At 48.1% G+C, this 13,131-nt stretch overlaps 1 protein-coding gene and 1 pseudogene across 6 annotated transcripts in view; one reads left to right on the plus strand and one right to left on the minus strand.

The window, feature by feature from the left end:
* Positions 1 to 13,131, minus strand: part of LOC146036278 (class I histocompatibility antigen, F10 alpha chain-like) — a 125,620-nt gene that overhangs the window by 58,865 nt on the left and 53,624 nt on the right. The gene's annotated exons all lie outside the window — the stretch shown is intronic.
* LOC146036468 (protein TFG pseudogene) lies at positions 4,258 to 5,384 on the plus strand (annotated as a pseudogene).

Here is a 13,131-nt window from a genome sequence, read left to right on the forward strand (position 1 = left end):
CCATTCCTCCGGGTCTGAGTCTACTCCCGGCATTCTCCCCGAGGTTCGGCCCTCTCCCTCGGGGCATTGGAGTTTAAATGGTCGGGCGAGGGGCAGATTCTCTCGACGTGCCCGGCCTCCTGACAGTGGTGACAGATGGGTCGACCTTGATGGTCAAATTGATCCGAGGCTCGCCTCCCATATTCCCGAGGCGGGTCCCATCACCTCCGGTTTGACGGCTGCCTCTCCGCCCTCCATCTGGCTTCCTCGTGGTCCGGCGTGGTCTGTTGCACCAGCTGGCGTATGTCCCGCTGCATAGCTGCCATCCCGAGGGCCAGGTCTTCTACCTGACGTTGGAGGGCCTGCTCTGAATCATCCGCTGGTGGTTGGCCACCCCGGCTGGCTGGGCCCTTCAGTCGGCCGACTTGTTCCGAGCTCGAGGCTACGGCTCCTCGGGCCCCCACCATCTCCGGGTATTCCACCTCGGGGTCCACGTGGTTCCCGACGGTCAAGATGGCGGCGTTCTTAAAATCAGCAAAGGACTTCCCCGACATCTGCATCCTTAGGAGTCGCAGTTGGGTCTTAATGTTGGAGTTCGACACCCCTTCCACGAATTGGAGTGTGAGCGCCTCATCACTGTTACGCACCTCATCCTTGTCGGCCGCTTGGATGAGCCTCAGGGTCTTTTGTAGACTTATGGCGAAGTCCCGGAGGTTTTCGCCTGGTCGCTGTTTCCGACCGTAGAGTTGCATCTTCAACTCCGGGAGGGTGGCGGTCTCGAAGATCGTGGCTAGCCGAGTCAAGATCTGGTCGGCGTTCTTCTTTTGGTCGTCCTCCCACGATTCGACCTCGCTAAGGGCAGAGCCCGTGAGTTGGCCAACTAATATCTGCACTCTCTGCTCTTCACTTGGGGTATAGAGCTGACCCATGGACTTCATCTGATTCCTGAATGCCGTGAACGTGGCGCCTTTGTTGGGATCCCCACTGTAGGTCAGCATCCATGGGGCCCCAAAGTAATAGGGTAGCGTGATGGGGGCGTGAGGAGCTGCTGCTGGAGCAGGCACTGCCACTGGCGGGGCAGCCTGTTGGTCGCCGTTGGGGGGCACGTCGGGCGGTTGCCCACCCCCGGCCTGTGGTGCGTCCATCCTGGGATCAGATTATACTCCGTGTCGACTAGATCCTGTTCGTGACGCCAGAAAACTGTAGGGCCCACAAGGAGGAGTTACCTTATGGGTACGGCGGTGCCGTGCTTCCCCAATATCCGGATCTCAGTCAGGAGTCTTCTCAGGATGCAGGAATGGACACAGAACACTCCACTATCAGATTAGATTTACCTTTTAATTTTAGGTAAAAAGGAAATGCTTTACGGTGCAATAACCATTCAGGTAAAAGGAAATGTTTTACAGTGCAATAAACATTCAAGTAAAAGGAAATGTTTCACAGTGCAATAAACATTCGAGTAAAAGGAAATGTTTTACGACACCTTTCTCTGTACTAGTGACGTATCCCAAACTAAGCTAAAGTTACCGGTAACTTACTCAACTTACACCTGACAACCCTTCGCAACAATTTTACAATGTCCTAACTCGCAGGCCCTAATGGCCCGACCTGTGCACAGGGGTTTGGCTGGGGCCCATGGTGGTGCACATATCCAGTCGTGGGACAGGGGTAGGGTCTGCCTAATGTCTTGGGTATTTACTGGCCCGTATGCAGTCTTAGCAGCAGTGAGGAGGCCTTCTCGGCCCTTATAGTGAACGAGTTTCCTCACTGGGTAGGGCGGTCCGGGGGAAGAAAGGCCGGTGGCCTGGAAGTTGCGGGCAGGCCACTAACAGGGGGGGTGCCCAACTCCAAGGATGCAGGGTCTACCCCTGTGTTGGGTATGACTCTGGTGGGGCTTAAAGTAGGTGTAGTGCCGGATCCCTAGGGGCCTCAAGGGCAACACTCACGGTTAGGTGCTCCTGCTCAGGAGGGGTGACAAGATGGCGGCCAGTCCTTCTCAATCCTGAAACCTCAAGATGGAGGCAGTCTCCCTCAGCGATCCTGTAGACTCAGCCCAACCAATGCAGCAGCCTACAGGGCCTCTCTCACTCCTCTGGCGTGCGGGCAAGGTCTCAGCACTGTCGCACTAAGCCCCTATAGCGTGGGCAGTGCACTGGCTCTCTCCTCCGCGCTGGGGATTGCCGCTCCGTCACACGCCGCGGGTCCCGGGTCTGGCACTGTCAGGCTGCTCCTTGCGTGTCTCTCGAGGTCAGCGGGGGTCGCGTGACGTCACCCGTCTCTCCCGCTGCCTCCTTCTGGCGCGCTGGTGCTGGCTCGCTGCTGGGGAGGTCAGCGGGGGTCACCGCCGTGCAGCCCGCTTCTCCGTGCCAGGCTAGAGGATGGGGAGGCGCGCCGCGTCCCCTCTCTCTCTCCCTTCTCCTAGAGGTCAGCGGGGGTCACCCGACGTAGACCGCGTCTCGTGCGGCTGTGACAGGCACTTACTCTGCCCGTCTTCTCCACGCTGCTGCGGCTCCTCTCCTGTCTCTCTCTTCGCGCTTCCTCACTCCACGTGAGTCACCCTGCCCCTTCCTCCTACCACGCTGTCAGTCACTCAGCGCCGTCACTGGGGGTTAACCCCTTCACTGTCCTGGGGCTTACACCTGTATACATACATATATCTTATAGTGTAATAATACTGCAGCGTGTGACTGTCTGAGAGACACAGAGACTGTTACATATCACACATATTATACACAGGACACAGACCACAGCCATGTACAGCCCGGTATTACCTGTATACATACATATATCTTATAGTGTAATAATACTGCAGCGTGTGACTGTCTGAGAGACACAGAGACTGTTCCATATCACACATATTATACACAGGACACAGACCACAGCCATGTACAGCCCGGTATTACCTGTATACATACATATATCTTATAGTGTAATAATACTGCAGCGCGTGACTGTCTGAGAGACACAGAGACTGTTCCATATCACACATATTATACATAGGACACAGACCACAGCCATGTACAGCCCGGTATTACCTGTATACATACATATATCTTATAGTGTAATAATACTGCAGTGTGTGACTGTCTGAGAGACACAGAGACTGTTACATATCACACATATTATACACAGGACACAGACCACAGCCATGTACAGCCCGGTATTACCTTTATACATACATATATCTTATAGTGTAATAATACTGCAGCGTGTGACTGTCTGAGAGACACAGAGACTGTTACATATCACACATATTATACACAGGACACAGACCACAGCCATGTACAGCCCGGTATTACCTGTATACATACATATATCTTATAGTGTAATACTGCAGCGTGTGACTGTCTGAGAGAGACACAGAGACTGTTACATATCACACATATTATACACAGGACACAGACCATAGCCATGTACAGCCTGGTATTACCTGTATACATACATATATCTTATAGTGTAATAATACTGCAGCGTGTGACTGTCTGAGAGACACAGAGACTGTTACATATCACACATATTATACACAGGACACAGACCACAGCCATGTACAGCCCGGTATTACCTGTATACATACATATATCTTATAGTGTAATAATACTGCAGCGTGTGACTGTCTGAGAGACACAGAGACTGTTACATATCTCACATATTATACACAGGACACAGACCACAGCCATGTACAGCCCGGTATTACCTGTATACATACATATATCTTATAGTGTAATAATACTGCAGCGTGTGACTGTCTGAGAGACACAGACTGTTACATATCACACATATTATACACAGGACACAGATCACAGCCATGTACAGCCCGGTATTACCTGTATACATCATACTTGCCTACTTTTCAAAATCAAAATGAGGGAGATTTTAGATGCTAGCAAAATGCACCGAGCTCAGCGTTGCAACATTGAAGGGGTGTGTCATGTTTCGACCAAAGGGCGTGTCTAGTGACACATGAGCGTGTCTATTTCCACCCAGGGGTGTGTCCTACAGTTCTTGGTAATAGAGATATAGATATATATATATACACACACACACACACACACATATACATACATACACACACACACACACATATATATGCAATATGGCGAAGGCGGTACGGAATTTGCATTAAAGAAGTCTCTGAGTGCCGCCTTCGCCATATTGCATGTCTGTGGGCCTTTCAGAAGGCACCAGGGCAGGTTGCATGTGTATGTATGTATGTATGTGTATATATATATATATATATATATATATATATATATATATATATATACATACACACACACACACGTCAGCTCTGACTTATCATTTGCTATACAGTGTAGTAGGATATTGAAACTGACTCTATTTGTTAATGGACAACCACGTCCTCTAGAATCCAGTCAGATGAAGTATCTATGCTGAGATCTCGTAGAACTTAGTTACAAAGTCAACCATCTGCTGGATTGTTTAGCGCCTCCTATGGAACCTGGGATTCCAAGCAGCTTGCAGGACACTGAATCTGTGGATGGTTGTGAACCCACTGCTCCAGACTCCTCTGTTAAGCCCTCTAATCAAGTTATGGATGCAGCATGTCTGCTTTTGATCCCCTCAAGAATATAGTAAATCAATAAAAATGTCATGTCTGCTTTTGGACTAACAGAGGACCAAGTTACTGGGCCTCCCAGCGCTCCAGTAGAGGAACGCTCAAGCACACCTGATCGTATTGCCTCCTCCTCCTCTGCTCATCCTCCAGGGGTCCAGCCTCAGCAACAGCCATAGCCCAGAGCTCAGCAGCCAGGTCAGATGGAAGGCCAAATGTATCAACAGTATCCACAGCAGCCTGTATATCCATCAGTTCAAGGTCAACCCCAGCCTCAAGCTTAGCCCCAGCAGCAGTATGGCATGCAGTATCCTGTTAAAATCAGCAGTTTCAGGGCTATAGTCAGCAGGCTGCACAGGCTCCTGCCTTTGGATTTCAAGGCCAGTCACAGCAACTACCTTAAAAAACATCTCAACAGTACCCATCTGGTTCCTACCCACTATGTACTATTGCTATGTACGGTGCTGTGGACACTTTGTGGCACCTTATAAATAAACAAACAAACTACTACTACCCACCACAGACTTACACTACACAAGCCTTTCAGCCTGCCAGTTATAACGTCCCACCTGCTTTCCAACCTGGCATGGCACAAAGCCAGCCAGGGAACTATCAGCCTAGGCATACTCCACCCCTTGGTAGCACTGTAACTCTCCCTCCAAGTGGGCCTAACCCGTATGCCCGTAATAGTCATCCATTTGGTCAGGGGTATGCCCAACCAGGACCTGGATACTGATAAATCCAATATCATTGCCAAGGCATAGGCTGCTAGATATATTTCCTTCCCAACAGACACTAATATTAAGCTTACAATTAATGATATTTTAATACATTCCGCCCATAGCAAAAGTTCATCACAACTTCTCCAGTGCAAGCAGCAGCACAGGGAATTGTGCCCAGGCTCAGGGTGACACCGCCACAACCACTAGTGCCATGCAGACCCTGCTGACTACATACACATGAGTGCAGAGGAGGAGAGGCGGTGCGTGCATTGGGATTTACATAACTGACAGAACCCGCTAGCAAACATTACCGACCCCGCTAGCAAACATTACCGATCCCTCTGGCAAACATTACTGACAACCCCCCTCCCCCCCCCAAGCAAATTTTACTGAAACCCCCAGCAAACACTACTGACAACCCCACCAGCAAACCAGCAAACATTACTGATCTCTCTTCCCCAGCAAGATTTACTGCCCCCCCAATCAAACATTACTGACAACCCCCCCCCCTCAGCAAACTTTACTGAAACCCCCCAGCAAACATTACTGACAACCCCCCCCAGCAAACATTACCGACAACCCCCCCCCCCCAGCAAACATTACCGACAACCCCCCCCAGCAAACATTACCGACAACCCCCCCCCAGCAAACATTACCGACAGCCCCCCCCCAGCAAACATTACCGACAACCCCCCCCCAGCAAACATTACCGACAACCCCCCCCCCAGCAAACATTACCGACAACCCCCCCCCAGCAAGCATTACCGACAACCCCCCCCCCCAGCAAACATTACCAACAACCCCCCCCCAGCAAACATTACCGACAACCCCCCCCAGCAAACATTACCGACAACCCCCCCGAACAAACACTACTGACACCCCTTCCAACAAACACTACTGACACCCCCTCCAGCAAACACTACTGACACCCCCTCCAGCAAACACTACTGACTACTGAGGTACCGGCACGGGGTAAGTCGACACGGGGGGGGGGGACGCCGACACGCGGGGGGGTGGGGTGGGGGCGTCGACACGCGCGGGGGTGTCGACATGCGCGGGGGGCGTCGACATGCGCGGGGGCGTCGACGACGTGCGCGGGGGGCGTCGACATGCTCTCGGTCGACACGCGCGAGGGGGGGGAGCTGCACGGAGGGGAGGGCTGAAGGCTGCACTGGCTTTGACCCTGTATTTGGAAAGGTTCCAAAAACGGGTCTGCCAGTGTCAAAAAATCGGCACTTAAACGGTAATATACCGTTTAAGTGCTGCGGTGTGAAAGGGGTTTTATCTGGCAGACCTGTTTTTGGAAACGTTTCCAAATACAGGGTCAAAGCCAGTTATGCGGTCTGAAAGCAGCATGAGAGACACAGAGACTGTTACATATCACACATATTATACACAGGACACAGACCACAGCCATGTACAGCCCGGTATTACCTGTATACATACATATATCTTATAGTGTAATAGTACTGCAGCGTGTGACTGTCTGAGAGACACAGAGACTGTTACATATCACACATATTATACACAGGACACAGACCACAGCCATGTACAGCCCGGTATTACCTGTATACATACATATATCTTATAGTGTAATAATACTGCAGCGTGTGACTGTCTGAGAGACACAGAGACTGTTACATATCACACACATTATACACAGACCACAGCCATGTACAGCCCGGTATTACCTGTATACATACATATATCTTATAGTGTAATAATACTGCAGCGTGTGACTGTCTGAGAGACACAGAGACTGTTACATATCACACATATTATACACAGGACACAGACCACAGCCATGTACAGCCCGGTATTACCTGTATACATACATATATCTTATAGTGTAATAATACTGCAGTGTGTGACTGTCTGAGAGACACAGAGACTGTTACATATCACACATATTATACACAGGACACAGACCACAGCCATGTACAGCCCGGTATTACCTGTATACATACATATATCTTATAGTGTAATATAACTGCAGCGTGTGACTGTCTGAGAGACACAGAGACTGTTACATATCACACATATTATACACAGGACACAGACCACAGCCATGTACAGCCCGGTATTACCTGTATACATACATATATCTTATAGTGTAATAATACTGCAGCATGTGACTGTCTGAGAGAGACACAGAGACTGTTACATATCACACATATTATACACAGGACACAGACCACAGCCATGTACAGCCCGGTATTACCTGTATACATACATATATCTTATAGTGTAATAATACTGCAGCGTGTGACTGTCTGAGAGAGACAGAGACTGTTACATATCACACATATTATACACAGGACACAGACCACAGCCATGTACAGCCCGGTATTACCTGTATACATACATATATCTTATAGTGTAATAATACTGCAGCGTGTGACTGTCTGAGAGACACAGAGACTGTTACATATCACACATATTATACACACAGAGCACAGCCATGTACAGTCCGGTATTACCTGTATACATACATATATCTTATAGTGTAATAATACTGCAGCGTGTGACTGTCTGAGAGACACAGAGACTGTTACATATCACACATATTATACACAGGACACAGACCACAGCCATGTACAGCCCGGTATTACCTGTATACATACATATATCTTATAGTGTAATAATACTGCAGCGTGTGACTGTCTGAGAGACACAGAGACTGTTATATATCACACATATTATACACAGGACACAGACCACAGCCATGTACAGCCCGGTATTACCTGTATACATACATATATCTTATAGTGTAATAATACTGCAGCGTGTGACTGTCTGAGAGACACAGAGACTGTTACATATCACACATATTATACACAGGACACAGACCACAGCCATGTACAGCCCGGTATTACCTGTATACATACATATATCTTATAGTGTAATAATACTGCAGCGTGTGACTGTCTGAGAGACACAGAGACTGTTACATATCACATATATTATACACAGCACACAGACCACAGCCATGTACAGCCCGGTATTACCTGTATACATACATATATCTTATAGTGTAATAATACTGCAGCATGTGACTGTCTGAGAGACACAGATACTGTTACATATCACATATATTATACACAGCACACAGACCACAGCCATGTACAGCCCGGTATTACCTGTATACATACATATATCTTATAGTGTAATAATACTGCAGTGTGTGACTGTCTGAGAGACACACAGAGACTGTTACATATCACACATATTATACACAGGACACAGAGCACAGCCATGTACAGCCCGGTATTACCTGTATACATACATATATCTTATAGTGTAATAATACTGCAGCGTGTGACTGTCTGAGAGACACAGAGACTGTTACATATCACACATATTATACACAGGACACAGACCACAGCCATGTACAGCCCGGTATTACCTGTATACATACATATATCTTATAGTGTAATAATACTGCAGCGTGTGACTGTCTGAGAGACACAGAGACTGTTACATATCACACATATTATACACAGGACACAGAACACAGCCATGTACAGCCCGGTATTACCTGTATACATGCATATATCTTATAGTGTAATAATACTGCAGCGTGTGACTGTCTGATAGACACAGAGACTGTTACATATCACACGTATTATACACAGGACACAGACCACAGCCATGTACAGCCCGGTATTACCTATATACATACATATATCTTATAGTGTAATAATACTGCAGCGTGTGACTGAGAGACACAGAGACTGTTACATATCACACATATTATACACAGGACACAGACCACAGCCATGTACAGCCCGGTATTACCTGTATACATACATATATCTTATAGTGTAATAATACTGCAGCATGTGACTGTCTGAGAGACACAGAGACTGTTACATATCAGATATATTATACACAGCACACAGACCACAGCCATGTACAGCCTGGTATTACCTGTATACATACATATATCTTATAGTGTAATAATACTGCAGCGTGTGACTGAGAGACACAGAGACTGTTACATATCACACATATTATACACAGGACACAGACCACAACCATGTACAGCCCGGTATTACCTGTATACATACATATATCTTATAGTGTAATAATACTGCAGTGAGTGACTGTCTGAGAGACACAGAGACTGTTACATATCACACATTATACACAGGACACAGACCACAGACATGTACAGCCCGGTATTACCTGTATACATACATATATCTTATAGTGTAATAATACTGCAGCGTGTGACTGTCTGAGAGACACAGAGACTGTTACATATCACACATATTATATAGAGATGAGCGGGTCCGGATCCCCGAGATCCGACAGATCCGAATATCGGGGATCCGGGCCAGATCCGAGCCGGCTCGGGTGTTTCCGCCTGAATTCCGGACCAATAACGAGGCCGAACGTCATCATCGCGCTGTCGGATTCTCGCGGGAGCGGGATCTTATAAAAGACGCACGCGCGCCCGCCATCTTCACTCCAATCTTGGAGAGGGAAGAGGGTGGTTGGGAAGCTCCGTGTGCTCCGTGCTGTGCTCTGTGCCATGTGCTCCGTGACCTGACCTGTGCCCTCACTGCCCTGTGCTGTGCTCCGTGCCATGTGCTCCGTGCTGTGCTCCGTGACCTGCCCTCACTGCCCTGTGCTGTGCTCCGTGCCATGTGCTCCGTGCTGTGCTGTGCCCTGTGTTGTAGACTTGTGGCCTGAGCCCTGTAGTGTGATTTAACTAACTAGGTGCTGTAGTGCTCACACGCAGGGGCTGCAGTGTCCACTGTCCAGGGGCTGTCCTGTGGCCCGTGCCCTGATGTGATTTATTTAGCCCTAAGCCCTGTGTTGTGATTTATTTTATTTAGCCCTGAACCCTGTGTTTTTTTTTGTGATTTAACTAACTCAGTGCTGCAGTGCTCACACACAGGGGCTGCAGTGCTGCTGAGTAGTACACTGTGTACAGGGGCAGCATTAATACAAGGGGCTGTGTCCAGTGTGACGGCCTATATCTTATCCATTGTCCAGTGTCACAAGTCACTCACGACATATATCCTGTGTCCTGTCCTGTGTGACGACTGACGACATATCCTGTGTCCAGTGTGACGACATATATCCTGTGTCGTGCTGCAGTGCTCACACGCAGGGGCTGCAGTGCTGCTGAGTAGTACACTGTGTACAGGGGCAGCATTAATACAAGGGGCTGTGTCCAGTGTGACGGCCTATATCTTATCCAGTGTCACAAGTCACTCACGACATATATCCTGTGTCCTGTCCTGTGTGACGACTGACGACATATCCTGTGTCCAGTGTGACGACATATATCCTGTGTCCAGTGTGAAGACATATATCCTGTGTCGTGCTGCAGTGCTCACAAGCAGGGGCTGCAGTGTCCACTGTCCAGGGGCTGTCCTGTGGCCCGTGCCCTGATGTGATTTATTTAGCCCTAAGCCCTGTGTTTAGCCCTGAACCCTTTGTTTTTTTTGTGATTTAACTAACTAACTCAGTGATGCAGTGCTCACACACAGGGGCTGCAGTGCTGCTGAGTAGTACACTGTGTACAGGGGCAGCATTAATACAAGGGGCTGTGTCCAGTGTGACGGCCTATATCTTATCCATTGTCCAGTGTCACAAGTCACTCACGACATATATCATGTGTCCTGTCCTGTGTGACGACTGACGACATATCCTGTGTCCAGTGTGACAACATATATCCTGTGTCCACTGTGACGACATATATCCATTGTCCAGTGTGACGACATATATCCTGTGTCCAGTGTGACGACATATATCCTGTGTCCAGTGTGACGACATATATCCTGTGTCCAGCGTGACATATATCCATTGTCCAGTGTGACGACATATATCCTGTGTCCAGTGTGACGACATATATCCAGTGTCCAGTGTGACGACATATATCCTGTGTCCAGTGTGACGACATATATCCTGTGTCCAGTGTGACGACATATATCCTGTGTCCAGTGTGACGACATATATCCTGTGTCCAGTGTGACGACATATATCCTGTGTCCAGCGTGACATATATCCATTGTCCAGTGTGACGACATATATCCTGTGTCCAGTGTGACGACATATATCCTGTGTCCAGTGTGACGACATATATCCTGTGTCCAGTGTGACGACATATATCCTGTGTCCAGCGTGACATATATCCATTGTCCAGTGTGACGACATATATCCTGTATCCAGTGTGACGACATATATCCAGTGTCCAGTGTGACGACATATATCCTGTGTCCAGTGTGACGACATATATCCTGTGTCGTGCTGCAGTGCTCACACGCAGGGGCTGCAGTGCTGCTGAGTAGTACACTGTGTACAGGGGCAGCATTAATACAAGGGGCTGTGTCCAGTGTGACGGCCTATATCTTATCCAGTGTCACAAGTCACTCACGACATATATCCTGTGTCCTGTCCTGTGTGACGACTGACGACATATCCTGTGTCCAGTGTGACGACATATCCTGTGTCCAGTGTGACGACATATATCCTGTGTCCACTGTGACGACATATATCCATTGTCCAGTGTGACGACATATATCCTGTGTCCAGTGTGACGACATATATCCTGTGTCCAGCGTGACATATATCCATTGTCCAGTGTGACGACATATATCCTGTGTCCAGTGTGACGACATATATCCTGTGTCCAGTGTGACGACATATATCCTGTGTCCAGTGTGACGACATATATCCTGTGTCCAGTGTGACGACATATATCCTGTGTCCAGTGTGACGACATATATCCAGTGTCCAGTGTGACGACATATATCCAGTGTCCAGTGTGACGACATATATCCTGTGTCCAGTGTGACGACATATATCCTGTGTCCAGTGTGACGACATATATCCTGTGTCCAGTGTGACGACATATATCCTGTGTCCAGTGTGACGACATATATCCTGTGTCCAGCGTGACATATATCCATTGTCCAGTGTGACGACATATATCCTGTGTCCAGTGTGACGACATATATCCAGTGTCCAGTGTGACGACATATATCCAGTGTCCAGTGTGACGACATATATCCTGTGTAACGGGCTGTGTCGTGCTGCAGTGTCCAGTGACCAGGGGCAGTGTCCAGTGTCACAGGCTGTGTCCAGTGTAAAAAATCAGAAAAATAAAAAAAAGTATTAAAATTTTTTTTGGGGGGGGAGGATGATGGAGGAGGAAATAGTGGGAGATCAGCAACCTGATAGAACTTCTGAAGCTGCTACCACCAGTCAGATTCATGATGGCAAGGCCGATGGTCAAAGGCCTAGAGGCCATGTAAAAGCAAAGCAGAAATCAAATTTTACAATGGTCCATAAAAAAAAAATTAAGTCACGTGCGGAGAAAAATAAAATTGGCAATATGCCGTTCACCACACGCAGTGGGAAGGAAAGGCTACGGCCTTGGCCTTTGTTTCTGACTGATGGTACAGCGTCTCAGAAGAATGATGGTAGCCCTTCTGCTACTACAAAAAAAAGAATGAAAGTTTTTAAGACAAAGGCGAGTTCACAAATGTCACAAATCCCAGAGGAGAGTCTAAGTGTGTCCGCGGATGCCATATGTGAGCCGGACCTTTCAAATACTGTTTGTGAAGAGGAGGTTCATTCCACCATTTGCATGCCCTCTGCAAGTGTGTGCAAGAGCATCCCCAGTCAAGATTTTGACCTGGTTATTGAGGATGCTTCTGAGGAATTGGATGTGGATTCTGTTGGTGAAGCTGGCACACAGAGGGATGCGGATGATGACGATGTTGGGGATGATGTTGTTTGTTTTAAGGCACCGACGGAGACAGTTGTTGTCCGGGGTGTGGAAAAGCCCATTGTCATGCCAGGACAAAAGACCAAAAAATCCACCTCGTATGTATGGAA

Source organism: Crinia signifera, chromosome 9 (assembly GCF_055691185.1).
Source record: "Crinia signifera chromosome 9, ASM5569118v1, whole genome shotgun sequence".
Classification (NCBI taxonomy): domain Eukaryota; kingdom Metazoa; phylum Chordata; class Amphibia; order Anura; family Myobatrachidae; genus Crinia; species Crinia signifera.